Consider the following 13,199-nt stretch of genomic DNA (forward strand, 5'->3'; position numbering starts at 1 on the left):
CAAGTGCTGTTCTAATACGTGACCTCTGACAGATAGTCTAGTCCGAATCCTGGGATCTGTGAACATTACCTGATATGGTAAAGGAAGGAGATGGGTCTTTGCAGCTGTGCTTACACTGGAGCTGTTGAAGTAGGGTTATTATTCTGGATTATGAGAGTGGTCCCTAAATCAGCCATGTGCACACTTGTAAAAGGCAGGTAAAGAGGTTCTACACACACAGGAGGAGGTGTATGGGAATGGGACAGAGATCAGTGTGTCCATGAACCAAAGAACAGACAAAGAATGTTGGAAAAGCAGATTTTCAGAGTCTTCGGAAGGCTTGTGCCTTGCTAACACCTTGATTTTCACTCATGGATGCTGACTGCCCTCTAGAACTAAAAGAAGAAATTTCTGTTATTTTTAATTATTTAATCGACGATGATGATTAATTTTCTCTGTCAACTTGACTGGATTTGAAATCACCTAGGCGCTAGGCAATTCCTGAACACATGGATGAAGGTGTTTTCAGAGACATTCAACTGAGGGAAGACCCAACTCAAATGTGAGTGGCACCATCCCCACAGGCAAGGGCCCAGGTCTGAATAAAAAGCAGGAAAGGAGCAAGACAACTGAAAACTAGCATTCATCACATCTCCTGCTCTGGTCACCATGCCTTCCCGCCATGATGGACTGTGTCCTCAACCCATAAGCCCAGACAAACATGGATGATTCATTCATTTACTCCAACAATTTCGGTAATTTCCCTCTCCTTGGCTTCATACTTTCTTGTGGAGGAAGCCTGTAACACTTCTCCCTAATTTCTGTTTCCCTCTCCTCCCCTCTCTCTCTTAGCTCATCTCAAATATAAAAGTGAGAGAGTTTAGGAGGCAAGCTTTGCATGCTTCATTCAGCCTCTCATTCTTCCTTCTAGGATCTGTCTGTCCCCACGGAGCATCCCTTTTGCTGCATTCCAGGGAGGTGATGAGATGCTCACAGTGGTCCAGGAGCAGTGGCAATTGCAATGGACTAAACGTATAACTGAAGAGGTAAGATATTAAGTCATTGGCCAGAAGACCTATGCCCCTTTTCCAATTGTATAGGTTTATATCAGGAATAAAGCCAGAATGTCTAACTCTGTGCACCTGACTTTTCTGGGCATCTATCTTAACGGGTTTTTAATTCATATGAGTGTAAGCAGATACCATTTCCCGACTTCCACAACCCCAAAGATAACTGAGCTTTTAACTGTGTATGAACTGGGAATGCACAAATACCAGGTTGAGTAAGACAGGAGCACATATCTCCAGCGACTGTCAGGACAGGGCAAAGAAACAGAAGATGATTTGTCCAACTTTGATCAATGAAAGTCCACTTGTGCTGGTCTGTCTTTTGTCAACTTGACACAAGCAGGGGGTAATCTGGGAAGAGGGGACCTCAATAGAAAGAAAGAAAATTCTTCTATCAGATTGGCCTGTAGTCAAATCTATGTGGCATTTCCTTTTTATTGATGATTGATATGCGAGGGCCCAGTCCACTGTGGGTGGTACCATTCCTGGTCAGGTGGTCCTGGGCTGTATTAAAAAAAAAAAACTGAGTGACAGGAACTTTAGACCAACAGCTGTGGCACCTGCATGGGACCGGACTAGATCCTCTGCATATGGGAGACAGTTGTGTAGCTTGGTCTGTTTGAGGGGCCCAAGAGCTGGTTTTCTGGAGCCCATTACCTATGGCCTTGCTCAGCCTTGATGCAGGGGGAGGGGCTTGGTCCTGCCTAAACTGAATTTACCAGGCTTTGCTGACTCTCCATGGGAGCCCTCACCAACTTTTGGAGTAGAGGATGGAGGGTGGGCTGGGGAGGGGGGAAGCTGGTAGGGGGGAGTAGGAGGAGGGATGGGAAGGGGAACTGTAGTTGATATGTAGAATGAGTAGAAATTTTCCTTTTTTTTTTTTTTTGACAGGCATCCATATTTTATTTCTCTCTCTTTTTTTTCATTTTTCTTTATTAAGAAAATTTCTACTCACTCTACATACCACCCACAGATCCCACCTCCTCCCTCTTCCCTTCCCAGCCCTCCCTTCCAAGCCACCCCACATCCCCACATCCCCCAAATCAAGGTCTCCCATGGGGAGTCAGCAGAGCCCAGCACACTGAGCCTAGGGAGGTCCAAGCCCCTTCCCATTGTACCTAGGCTGCGCAAAGCGCTACACCACAGGTACTGGATTCCCAAAAGCCTGCCCATGCACCAGGGATGGATCCCGATCCCCCTGCCTGGGTGTTCCCCAAACAGTTCGAGCCAAACAACCATCTTCTGTATCCAGAGGGCCTAGTCCAGTCCCATGGGGGCTTCACAGCCACTAGTCTACAGTTCATGGGCCTCCAATAGTGTAGCCAGTCATCTCTGCACGTCTTCTCATCATGATCTCGACGTTCCCTGCCTGCAGAATCCCTCTTCTCTCTCATCGATTGGATTCCCAGAGCTCAGCCTGGTGCCTGGCCATGTATCTCTGCATCTGTCTCCATCAGTCACTGGACAAAGGCTCTATGATAACGATTAGGGTATTCGCTAGACCGGTCACCAGAGTAGACCAGTCCAGACACCCTCTGGATCGCTGCCAGCACTCCAAGGTGGTGTTATCCTTATGGGTTCCTGAGAGCCTCCCCAGCACCCTGCCTCTTCCTTTTCCCATGATATCCTCATCTATCATGGTATCTCCCTCCCTGCCCTCCCACTCTGTCCCTGTTCCAGCTTGACCCTCCCATATCCCTATGTTCTCATGCCCCACACCTTGCCCTCCACCCACCCACACCCAGTCCGCTCATGTAGATCTCATCCACTTCTCCTTCACAGGGTCGTCCATGTGTCCCTCCTAGGGTCTTTCCCTGTTAGCTAGCCTCTTTGGAGCTGTGGGTTACAGTCTGGCCATTCCTTCCCTCACATCTAGCATCCACTTATGAGTGAGTACATACTATGTTTGTCCTTCTGAGTCTGGGTTGCCTCACTCAGGAAGATATTTTCAAGTTCCATCCATTTGACTGCAAATTTCTTGATATCATTGTTTTTTACTGCTGAGTAGTACTCCATTGTGTATATGTGCCACATTTTCTTTATCCATTCTTCAGTTGAGGTGCATCTAGGTTGTTTCCAGGTTATTGCTATTACGAATAGTGCTGATATGAACATAGTTGAGCATGTGTCCTTGTGGTAAGATTGAGCATTCCTTGAGTATATGCCCAAGAGTGGTATAGCTGGGTCTAAGGAAGACTTCTTCCCAATTTTCTGAGAAACTGCCATACTGATTTCCGGGTGGCTGTAAAAGTTTGCATTCCCACCAACAGTGGAGGAGTATTCCCCTTGCTCCACATCCTCTCCAACATAAGCTGTCTTCAGTGTTTTTGATCTTAGCCATTCTGACAGGTGTAAGGTGGTTATCTCAGAGTTGTTTTGATTTGCATTTTCCTGATGACTAAGGATGTTGGGTAATTCTTTAAATGTCTTTCAGACATTTGAGATTCTTCTGTTGAGAATTCTCTATTAAGCGCTGTAGCCCATTTTTTAATTGGATTGTTCAGTATTTTGAAGTGTAGCTTTTTGAGTTCTTTATATATTTTGGATATTAGCCCTCTGTCAAATGTGAGGTTGGTGAAGATCTTTTCCCATTCTGTAGGCTGCCATTTTGTCTTATTGACCGTGTTCTTTGCTCTACAAAAGCTTCTCAGTTTCAGGAGGTCCCATTTATTAATTGTTGCTCTCAGTGTCTGTGCTACTGGTGTTATATTTAGGAAGTGGTCTCCTGTGCCAATGCATTCAAGACTACTTCCTACTTTCTCTTCTATCAGTGTAACTGGATTTATGTTGAGGTCTTTGATCCACTTGGACTTGAGTTTTGTGCATGGTGACAGATATGGATCTATTTGCAATCTTCTGCATGTTGACATCCAGTTATGCCAGCACCATTTGTTGAAGATGCTTTCTTTTTTTCCATGGTACAGTTTTGGCTTCTTTGTCGAAAATCATATGTTCATAGGTGTGTGGATTAATGTCAGGGTCTTCAATTCGAGGAAATTTTTCTTAAATAAAAAAAATTAACAGAAAAAAAAAGCTGAGTGAGCTATGGAGAGCAAGCCAGTAAGCAGCATTCCTCCATGGTGTCTGCTTCAGTTCCTGTCCCTAGCTCCCACTCTGACTTCTCTCCATGATGAACTATAAGCTATAAAATAAAATAAGGGGCTGGAGAGATGGCTCCGTGGTTAAGATAAAATAAACCCTCCCTTCCCCAAGTTGCTTTATGCTCATGGTACTATCACAACAACAGAGAAGCAAACTAATGGCCTAGCTTGCCAGGAAGACTCTGAGTCCTGGGGGAAACCAGGTGGCTATTCTCCTCAGAGTGAAGGCTCTTGTGTGATAATGCAATAATAAAGAGGCATTTGGAACCCTGAAGGGGAACAGAAAGAAAGCTGTGGCTTCCAGGGACCAACAGGTAACTTGGAGGGGAAGTGTCACTTACCTGGTAGTGAAGGGCAGGGGTGTGGAGGTGGAAGTAGGAGAAGTGTGATGAACGGGGTAAGTTACTTCCTTGGCTGGCTCTCTAGATTATCCAGCAAGTAAAGCTCAAAGTAGGCATACACCTTTTTTAAGGTCACTTGGTGTGTTAGCTGCCCAGAACCTTCAATTGGATCTCGTGTCCTTGAGGTAAGACCCAAAGCTTGTTTTCTAAGAAGTGCCTTCCAATTTGTCAATAGATGATGAAGGCATTCTATGTTATTCTGGTTTGTTTTTCTCCCTGAAGTATTTGTAACATTCTGGAATGAAAATACCACAGTTTAAAAATAGAGAGCAAGCTAGGGAGATAGATCAGTTGGCTCTGTGCTTGTTCTGTAAACAGGAAGACCTTTCAATCCCCCAGAGCCTACATTAAAAAGCCAGGTGTGGCTGTTCATGCTTGTAACATCGGTCCTGGGGAGCTGGAGACAGGTGGGTCACTGGGGTTCACGCCGGCCACCTCAGCCTGCTCTGTGATAGCCAAGTCAATGAAGAGACCCTGGCTCAAAAGAGAAGGTGGGTGGCACCTGAGAAACAGTATTTAGGGTTGATCTCCAGCCTCTACATAGGTGCCCACACATGAACATGAGAGAGAGAGACAGCTCACATGACCAAGTCTGTGTGTACCAACATCCTTCTGCAAAAGACTGCCCAGAGGCCGACTGATCCACCTCTGAAGAGCCCCACTCTTTTGTCTCACGCAGAGCAAACTTCTCAGTATAGTAAGCCCTCCATGCTTTTGGTTTTTTATGCCTTAAGAGCTTTGGCTGGAACCCTATTTCTACTCTGCTTCTCCCCCTGCTCTGAAATAGTCATGATTCTCCAGGGGGAAAGACCCAATAGGAAAGACTGGATAAATGATATATGATTAATCTATAAACACATAAATGATAAACAGGAAGGTGAAAGGTAAGTAGACAGTTGTTAGAGATACATACATTGGTTCATGAGTACACGGTCTGTAGGTTTTTAAGGAATTGGCTCACACAGTTTTGGAATGACAAATCTGAAAGACACAAGTCAGCAGGCTGGAAAGAGATCTGGGTAAGAACTGATGTCGCAGTCTTGAATCCAAAAGTTAGGATTTCTATATTGCTAGCTAAAGAGGAGGAAATCTGTTCTGTTTGGGTGGGGGAACCTCAATCTTCTCTCTTAAGTCCTTCAACTATTAGATGAAGCCTATCCACACTACATATGGTGAAATGCCTAAAGTCTACTGGTTTTAAATGCTATGTACATCTTAAAAATAACCTTATAACAGTATTTTGGTTGGTATTTGACTAAGAAATTTATCACCATAGTCCAGCCCAGACTCCCTCTCCTGAGATTCAGGACCTGCTAACACAGCTTCCAATCTGTCATCTCCAGCCTTAGGGGTGACAGCCTCCCCAGCAGTTACTAAGCTGGGGATCAACCTAGTCTCAGGTTTCCTCTCAGTCCTTCTAACTCCACATAACCATTTACCTGTGTTGAATTCACTGGGTTGAAAATATCTAAAGAGGTATACATTGACATGATGAAGTACTCACAACCATGATAATATTTAGTTCCTCAAAATATACTAGCTAAATAAATTTTGGCCCAAGCTTATATTCTTAAAATTCATAATTCAAAAGAAAGAAACTTATCTTTTCAAGAGTCTTCAGTGTTAGTAAAGTGGCAGGACTTTGCTTTGGTGACAAAGACATGGAGACCCCTCACTGGTCAGTCAGGTCTGGCTCATGGACCCAGTGCTCACAACAGGCATGTACCGAGTGAGAACAGGAGGACCCTTTTCCATAGAAGGGGAGAGCTGATAGACAGAATCAACATTTTCCCAACAGAGTGACTTACAGCCTGCAGGAAGAAACAGACACAAATTACGATCATATCACCAGAGTACCAGAGTTCACTGCTGCTTGTCACCCAGATGCCAACGAGCAGAGATGAGAACTGAATCTTTAGTGCTTTATTCAGAAAGTAGCAAGGTAAGAAAAAGTAGGTTCACATCCTAGAAAAGGGCCTCTGTCTAATCTCTCGCTGACAGGTTATGTTGAGGGCAGGGAGCTAAGGCAATTCATCATTTGAGAGCTGGTCAGGTGATCAGCTGTCTTTCTGAAGCTTTTGATGTCTCTGCTTCTCTAGTTACATCTTTCTCCTTTCCTCCTTCTGTAGATGTTAGTCTTGGGCAATTCTGGAAAGAATCAAGTTACTTTCTGTTGGTATGGACCCTGTACTCCTCCTGGGGCACCTAGACTTGGAGGAGGCTAATTCAGAAAAATCCAACCAGTAACAGTGTATATCAAATTAGAAATCACATGTACATGTGGATTCCTCTTCACAATGTGGATCCAGTATATATGTGTCTCTGATACAGACTATGAAGGTGAACGTGGGGAAACTCCAGCAAGCTGGGAACAAGGGGAGTGTTTATTCTGCAAAGCATTTTCACAGATACCACATAATTTGTTCCCACAATGGCAGTCACCGGAAAGGAGGCATTGACATTCTTATTTCACAGACTCCTTTGGACCTCCACGACTGGTGCTTCCTCATTGTGGATTCTAGTATCCTTCCGGTCACTCATCCTGCTCAGGTCACACTAGCCCCAACTTTTTTTTTTAATTCACAGAAATTTCAATAACATTTCTTTTTAATGTATAATTGTCCTGAAAAAGTAGTAATTTTAGCTAACATATCCTTAACCCAATCATGATTCTGGCACCATCCATAACCTAAAGCACTCATCCCCAAGTATCATACCATGCCATATGGTGCTCTCATTTAGGCTTTTAAAAACCTTGCAAAATAGGAGCAGACCTGTGAAAACTGAGTGACTTGGCTAAGGGGACTCAGCTACTGGGCATGAGTCCCCGATGAAGAGCTAACTCCATCTGTCTCCCAGATCAGCAGTCCCCATCACTTTGTCTCCATACCAACTGAAGAATGGCTGAGACGACTGAAGATGTTTAACCAGGAAGACAACATATCGGAAAGAGGTGGCATCATCATCATCCATTCAATTATCAGTAGACTTCACTGTAAGAGAGAAAGTTCACTGAAAATGTATGCGAAAACAAACAGAACCAATAGTGATACAGAGTTCTACTTAATAGAACTGAAATTATGGATGATAGAGAGTGTACACACATTACTGTAGGTGCACTGGAGATAATGAAGATAACTTTTACTGGATGTGACAGAGTGCAATAATCCTGCCTTGGAGAACACACAGAATAGAGAACTTTTGGCATATTTTAAAAATTTATTATTAAATGAACATGAGTGTGTGAGTGTGTGTGTGTGTGTGTGTGTGTGTGTGTGTATGTGTGTGCGCACGCGCACAGTGCCTGTGTAGAGGTCAGAGTGTTGGCAGCAGTAAGTTTGCTGCCTTAATTTTAAATGCCCTTTTTTGTCCTGTCCCAGTTAAGTTGTTTGTGTGAAAAATGTGCAGTTGGGTTCGGAGGGTGCTGGGGATCAGTTCCCCTGTGGCTTTTCCTGTTTGGAAAACAGTGTCTGGCTTGCCTACAGATACAGAGTAACCATTCCTTGACTCCTGCTGTTAGAGGGGTTTATAAACCCATGTTGGTCGAAAAAAAGAGAGCTGCGTCCCTAACGAACTGAAACTGGGTGTCTAGAGTGCTGTTTAACCTCGGTGTCCCTCGCCAGATTTCGTGCTCCAGCTGCGCCGGGCCGCAGCATCAGAGTGCAACTTTGTGGAGTTGCTTCTTTTTTTTTTTCTTTTTTTCTGCGTTTACATGGACCCAGGGGGTTGAACTCAAATCATCAGCCTTGCACAGCAAGCGCCTTTACCTACTGAACCATCTTGCAGGATCTGGGTACAAGACTTTAAATGACCAGAGGACTATGAAATTTTTTTCTTTTTTTACACATTTCTTGATTGACTGATTTCAGGGGGTGGGGAGACATGAACGTGCCACAGCACACATTTGGAAATCAAAGAGCAACTTTCAGGAGTCCGTTCTTTCCTCCACCATGTAGTTTCTGGGGATTGAGTCAAGTTTTCAGGCTTGGCGGGCGGGACTACTGAGGTATCACATTGGCCCAGAAATTACTTCCTGTGTTCTGCCTACTCCATTCCCTGAAGTTAGAGTTCTTGGAAGTCTGGTGTAAAATCTGGGTCAATCCCAGCTGGTAAATTACCTCAATTAATTAATTACTAACTAAACAATAAAAAGACAGATAAATCAAAATTACCCATTGGTTAAAAAATTATCAATTTTGTGTTGATGATTTTTGAAAACATCTATGTACCTGTAACTGTTCTAATCTACCCCAGACGTCCAGAATTCTTAGTGTCATGTTTATTATTTAGACTACTCAATTTTTATACATTTTTAAGGTAACTACTTTTTTGGGGGAATATTTTCACCAATTTTAATATCCTTCCTCATAGTATAAGTGAGTTACCTAAAGGAAGTGAGGGTAGAATGCCCAGGCTTTAGGGGGTGTCCCATGGGCACTTCCTTCTGTCTCCCTCTGCCGTACTCACAGGTCCCTCACCCCAGGTTCTGCACAAAGTAGCATCATGGAAGTTTCCCTCTTTCGGAAGCAGGACTCCAGCTTGTCCTCCACAGAGGACAGTCTCCCTAGGTATCCACAGGTGTTTAGGGCTGGAATCTTGGCCTTGTAGCTGATAATTCTTTTTTCTTGTCTGTCCCCTAAGATGAGCAATACAGGCAGATTTCCCATGGTACCACCTTCCAAAGTGTGCTCAGGTGTGCTGCATCCATAGATCCATTTGACAAGACAGGAAACTAAGACCAGAGACTGACTGTCTTGTCTGAGGCAGTGTGTCAGTGATGGCTGTGTAGACTTAAATCTTGCCCAGTGTTCCTTCACCTGCCCCACAGAGCTCCATCACCAGGTTCAATTGCTCCATCACCAATAGAGAAGGAAACTAACCTAGGAAAAGGCATTCTATGGGTCTGTGAAGTGGCCTGTCTCTAATCACCACTGGAAGCCTGGCCTCGAGTGCCCTCCATTCAGGTCACCCAGGGACACAATGTCTTTCTGAACCACTCTACCCTGGGGACATATTAACCCCATGAGCTCTTCATGGTTCTGTTATATGAAGCTCCCAGACATCTGAGTTCTTCATATGACTGGTGTTAGCACCTGTACAAAGGGCTTCCTCCACCAGAGGTCCGCAAATCCCTGAAGAAAGGGGAAGGTGAACTATTCTCCTAACTCAACCCTGAGGGGGCAAGGACCTATGCAGAATTTGAAAGTGAGTCATGTGGCTAGCTGAATTTGGAGCTCTGGATTGACTTCTAGTTTCTTCTTTTGCCCCCACTGTGCCTCTTCAACCACATCTTTAGGATAGGGTTCCTGCCCGTTTTTACCCCCTTCACTCAGCAAGCATTTATTGAGACCTAGGCTCTGCCAGTCATGGATTGGAGGCAGTGACAGACACAATACAGTGAGACAAGCACATTGCCAGAGTGCTGAGCTGTGGGACAGAGGCAGTGGTCACCCAGGCCCCAATTAACTCTTCCTCCCTCCCAATCTTTCTCTTCCTCTTCTCTTTCATTCTTCCCTTCTCCATTTTGCTCTCTTCCCTCTGAGAACTTACTATTTCTCTGCTTTCTTAGATGTTGTGAGAAGTGTACTCTGGATTCTTATGAGTCATATATTATCTACTTGGCCAAGAATCCATTTTCTCCCAGTTTCCTGATATTTTTGTTTCCTACCCTACCCCCAGGATCCCAATGGCCTTTACTGTCTCTCAGGTATCCAAAGCTCTTCATTATCCCATTCTCTTTGCCTCTGTCTCTAGAAAGTACTTCTCATCTCAGACTGATTTCTAGCTCATGTCTCACTTCTCCAAACATGAAACATGACGCTATTTCAGAACCTCTTAGATAGATATGAATTGGGTGAGATCTCACTTCCTTTCCTCACTTTCTGTTTTGGGTTGAATTGTGTCCTCCAAAAACAGATGTTCAAGTCTTAACTCCTGGCACCTGTGAATATGACTATATTTGGAAATGGGGTTTTATAGAAATAATCAAGTAAGGACAAGTTCACATTGTGTAAGGGTGGGACCTAAACCAGTGACCCCCACCCTTACAAGAATGGAAGAACAGTGTAGAGACAGAAAAATGGGGTGAATGGCATGAAGAAGCAGAAGTTGAAAGGATACACCTACAGACATAGCATACAAGGATTGCAGTGACCACCAGACACAGAAAGGGGCAAGGGGGCTCCTGCCCTAGAACTTCAGAGAGACCATGGCCCTGTTTACATTTTAAGACTTCTAGTCTATAGAACTGTGAAGTGATGATTATATGTTCTTTTAAGTCACCTATTGTATTATTTTTCTCTAGTGGCCCTAGAATGTGGACAAATTGTCCTGAATGTGTTTGGATCTGAGGGGAGAGGAGGAGGATTTTTTAATGCTTCAAATTTCATGTACTGTAGGTTCCCTTTCCTGGAAATTATCCCTACCTTGGAGATCCTGGCAGAAACAAGATACCCCAGCTGTGTAGACAAGATGGATAAGTAACTAGAGATCTCAGAGTCACTGAATAAATAACTACAAAGTTGCTTCTCTCTTTGAAGAGTCTGAATAAAGATGCATAGATTTAGCGACAAGCAAGGAGTAGATCATGGGCCCATGAAATGCTACAAAGTCAGAGCTGTCCCCATGTTCTAGAAGAGTGTATATTGTTTTTCATTTTACCCTCTGTGAAGCGGGTACTATTACTATTCCCACTTTAGCAATTAGAACACAGAAACTCAGAGTGTAGGGCCTTTCTAGAGTGAAGCAAAGAGTGGGCTCTGTAACCCATGTCTCACCTTGATTCTCCGGAGTAGCTGGGAGCTTGAGAATGACACTTAAAGCAACCGGATAAAGTTTTGAAAGGGTCTGAACTTGGAGCTAATTCCTGGATTCTGATCTTAATTCTTCCTAGTGACTGTGCTGCCCAAACCGTTGGGTATTCTTGGCCTTAGCTCTTTGATATTATTTCGTTTGATGCTCTTGGACAACTGCTTATCCCTCTGAGGCACATAACAACTCTAAGTCCATGGTGGGGAGGGAGCTGCTGATCCCTGCTCTGCCTGTTCCGTAGTCTTGTTGGAGCCTAAACCTAAGTAGGAGTGAATTAGTTTGTAAACTCTATAGAGCCAGAGATAAGATTCTTTAATGTAGATCAATGTTTTTGAGTACTTGGGAGTTGTGCTAGCTGCCAGAGATATAAATGAAGGTGACTGCTGTCTAGCTGATTTTTGCACTCAACAGCTGAAGTCTGAGCAGCTCTCATGGACCCTGTACTGTGTTCTGTGTTGGGAGTAAGTTTGTGTTAAGACAAGTCAGGTTCTGTGTTCACAAAACTGCTCATGGTGTGTAAGAATCATAGATGTTCTAAATGTGAATTCAATGTAGCCATACTGCTCCGTGGTGGCTGTGATAGAAGCATTAGAAGGTTATTGGTATACTTGATGGGGCATCCTAATCTGTCTATGAATCCAGGAAGGTCACTCCCAAGGAGGGGATATTTAAGTGTCTTTGAGGAACAGCAAGGCTGAGAAGCTGGGTATGCAAACAAGTGCTCAGTGATGATCATGTATTTGGAAGGTGGAGATGGGAGCCTTACCATAGCTCCGTCAGTCAAAGGAGATTTAATACCCAAACCTAGGTATCAATGTTACAATCTGGACACAGCTAGAAAAAAAAATCCTTTAAAAGTAGATACTAAAATGTGACTGCAGATGACTGACTCAAAATAATACCAAGAAAAAATAAACAGCAGAATATATTGTGTCTGTTATTCCCCTCCCAGCCGACTGACTGTCTCTGCTATTCTCTCTCTCTCTCTCTCTCTCTCTCTCTCTCTCTCTCTCTCTAATACATATACATGATTCTGGTTAATCTAGCATGTAAAATACAAACCACACATGGACTTCTAACGCAGCACACATTCATGGTGTTGCTTAAAACAGCTCATATCTCATGATTAGATCTTGATGTTTTACATATGAAATGAGAGGTTTTTAACTTTTCATGAGTAAGACCTGTGCATAGGCAGAAGACAGAGGATTGGAGGAAGACATCTGAGCAGGTTCCATGGCTTTCTGAAGGGAACTCTGCAGTGCATCCTGCCTCGCAGGCTGAGTGGGTCTTGTGGCCTTTTAGAACTCTTCCCCTTGGCAGGTGTCATCTCTGCTTCTCTTTACTTATCTGCTGCCACCCGAAGAGCAGAGACTCTTGTCCACGACTTTCAGCCTCTAAAGGTGTTTTAGCTTGTACCTCGCACAAATCAGAATCTCAGCCGACACTTGTCTCAGCCAGCACTCCTCCTGATCTAGCCTCCAGCCTGTAGCATGGAGTGTTAGCATTTCCTACCGGGTCCGTGTGAGAAGCTCTCCACAGATGAATACGTGGGCTTTGTTGTTTGTATTGTTATCAATGTTTGTTTGCTTTGTTTCAGCATTCCAAAGGACCATTTTGGTGCCACTATCATAAAGATAACAGTCACAGCACCCTTCTCAACACATGCTCATATCCTTTCCAGAAAGAGGAAGAAATGAGTCGAGAATCAAAGTTTAGGCAGGACAAAGTCAGTTGTCATCCATACTGTGACAGCAGACATTAGGAAATCTGTCTTAGCTAGGGATTCTATTGCTGTGACAAAACACCGTGACCAAAAAGCAAGTTGGGGAGGAAAGGGT

The 13,199-nt window shown here is 44.0% G+C and overlaps 1 long non-coding RNA gene across 3 annotated transcripts; it reads right to left on the minus strand.

Annotated features, from left to right (window-relative positions):
* Positions 1-1,451: 1,451 nt before the first annotated feature.
* Positions 1,452-7,543, minus strand: LOC131919765 (uncharacterized). Of its 3 annotated transcripts, XR_009381420.1 has the most exons (5): positions 7,439-7,543; positions 5,462-6,359; positions 4,489-4,783; positions 2,948-4,048; positions 1,452-1,550 (listed from the first exon to the last, which is right to left on the minus strand). It is a non-coding gene; the product is annotated as an uncharacterized LOC131919765 (long non-coding RNA). The 3 variants fall into 3 exon arrangements; XR_009381419.1 differs by lacking the exon at positions 1,452-1,550 and having other exon boundaries at positions 2,722-4,048; XR_009381422.1 differs by lacking the exons at positions 1,452-1,550; positions 5,462-6,359; positions 7,439-7,543 and adding an exon at positions 4,895-5,215 and having other exon boundaries at positions 2,722-4,048.
* Between the last annotated feature and the right edge of the window lie 5,656 nt (positions 7,544-13,199).

This window comes from Peromyscus eremicus, chromosome 1 (assembly GCF_949786415.1).
Source record: "Peromyscus eremicus chromosome 1, PerEre_H2_v1, whole genome shotgun sequence".
NCBI classification, from domain to species: Eukaryota; Metazoa; Chordata; class Mammalia; order Rodentia; family Cricetidae; genus Peromyscus; species Peromyscus eremicus.